The sequence below is a fragment of the Octopus bimaculoides genome, chromosome 6 (genome assembly GCF_001194135.2).
Source record: "Octopus bimaculoides isolate UCB-OBI-ISO-001 chromosome 6, ASM119413v2, whole genome shotgun sequence".
Lineage (NCBI taxonomy): Eukaryota > Metazoa > Mollusca > Cephalopoda > Octopoda > Octopodidae > Octopus > Octopus bimaculoides.
The window spans coordinates 77,194,206-77,196,563 of record NC_068986.1 but is presented as its reverse complement, the minus strand read 5'-3'; positions in this window follow the sequence as shown (position 1 = coordinate 77,196,563).

The following is a 2,358-nucleotide window of genomic DNA, read 5'->3' as shown; positions in this document are numbered from 1 at the left end:
CCTTTCAGTCAAGTCCGCCTTTCTTCCAGTAACATACTGTCCATATAATCTTAAATATTTCTTTAACTCAGGCACAGTAAGTACTTCGATAGCTGAATCATCAAGCTGCTTTATATCCATGATAAGACGTAAAACAATAACAATGGCGTGGGTAGTCTCCGGAAGTTTAATTATCTACATGGAGCGCCGCCTAGCCAAGGGAGATAACCTACTTATAGGAAAGCCCTATATCTAGTAACCTAAGGTCGTTCAGCAGGTGGCCTTGCTCCAAAGCGAATTCAGGCCACGTGCATTGACGCTACCTATTCTGAGTAAGGTCATGCTGAATAAGAATGAGGAATTTGTGAAGGACCATTTACATTATTCATGTAGAAGGATAGATGTTCCGTCCTCCCGGCTAGTTGTGCGTATTTCTTTGGGCAAACTTAGAATATTTTGTTAATAATTTGTTATAGAAATTTATTCGATTGGGACATCTGATTCTTAAAATGTGTTGTTCTGACGATTTTTATGCGTGTCAGTATGCTATATGTTGATGCGATGTAGTCAACGTAATATTTGTTTTCGTTAATGAATTCATTTTTTTTTTTTATGTCTACGGTAGTGGATTTCATCTTTTTTCTTTGTGTTGCGAGTGCTGTTTTGGTTGTTGGTATAGGTGTGAATTGGCTTTTGCTTGATGTGATGGTCGTGGCGGTGTTGATAGTGTTGGTATTTTTGTTGCAGGTAGTGTTGATGTATTGTTTAAATGTATATCCTCTTCTTTTGGACTTTCGTGCCTTTTTATTGCCATAGTGCTTTTTCTGTTTTTGTTATCTTTCTGTTAGGCAATTTTTGTCATTTAGGGTCTTCTCTATCATCTGAACGACATATCTGAAGGTCCCAAAGCAGGGTAGCATGTTTTGTGGGTGTTTCTGCTTTGTTCTTTTGTTGTTGTTGTTTAGGAGGCTTTTGCTGTTGTTGTCGGTAATGTGGTAGTCCTTCATATCAGTGCTTTTGTTGCTGTTACTTCCACCGTTAATAATAATAATAATAATAATAATAATAATAATAATAATAATAATAATAAGGGAACATGACGTTAATCTCGATTGGGTATTGAACTTGAAATCGCTACTATTAAGCAAACAAAATAATCAAACTTTTAAAAAGAACAGACAGAAACGACTTGAGCAGTTGAGCCAGAACTCCCTGCGGAGACAATATGTCCTTCGAAGCCAAAAGGCTGATAATGACCAAAGAACAACCTATCAGTGGCTGAGGAGTTCAGGATTGAAAACAGCAACTGAAGGTTTCATAGTTACAGCACAAGACCAAAGTTTGTTTGCCAGAAATTACCTAGCAAATATTCTTTAAAACGGTGCAAACCCAAAATGCAGATACTGCAACAAATTTGATGAAACAATAGACCATCTTGTTTCGGGCTGTCTTGTGCTAACACTAAACGAATATAAAAATCGCCACAATAAGTTAGGGCAGTATTTACATTGAAAAACATGTAAGCACTATTATATCGACAGTCCTGCTAACTGGTACGAACAATATCCAAACCAAAGGCTGAAAAGCGAAAATATCACCATCCTCTGAGATTTTCCAGTCAACGCTGACAGAACAAACCAGGATAATCGACCAAACATAATCATTAAAGAATGAAAACAAAGTATTTTTAAACTGATAGATATAAGTTTTCCTTCTGATAAAAATATATCTGTCAAAGAATTTGACAAGCTCAGTAAATATAAGGATCTAGAAATTGAAATACAAAAGACTTAAAGTGAAAACCGTCCATGTTATTGTAGGTACCCTTGGAATGATAAAAAGGAGGTATCAGAAAAATCTAGACAGCATCCCATTAGAACCATTTGTCAAAGAAATCCAAAAAGACTGTGTTGTCAAGTACCGCCCACATCCTTAGAAAAACCCTATCGAATTTAATTCAAATGTTTGTTGTGTCGTATGAATGTGTAGTGAAACTACCTCCCGCCATTAGATGCAAAACTACTATCGCCATTACATACAATCTTCTCATTTAAATATAAATAAATGCGAGCGTAGTAGAGAACCCATTCCTTGTCCATCACGTGACTGATCATTATTCGAATCGGCAACTTCTTCGAACCTTTCCCGCCAGAACGCAAACTGACCAATCACGGCCCCTAATAAGGTCACGTGATAGAGTAAAATTCTAAAGGCATTTGGAGCCCTCTTAACGCTATATATAGATCAACTCATACCCAATAATTGGTCTCGGTCCAGTTTCTCTTTGAGAACTGTTCCGTGTACCACACGACAGCAGCAGCAGCCAGCGACCACTTCAGCAGCTTCGTCCAGCCACGATGACCTCCGCCGTCGCCACAT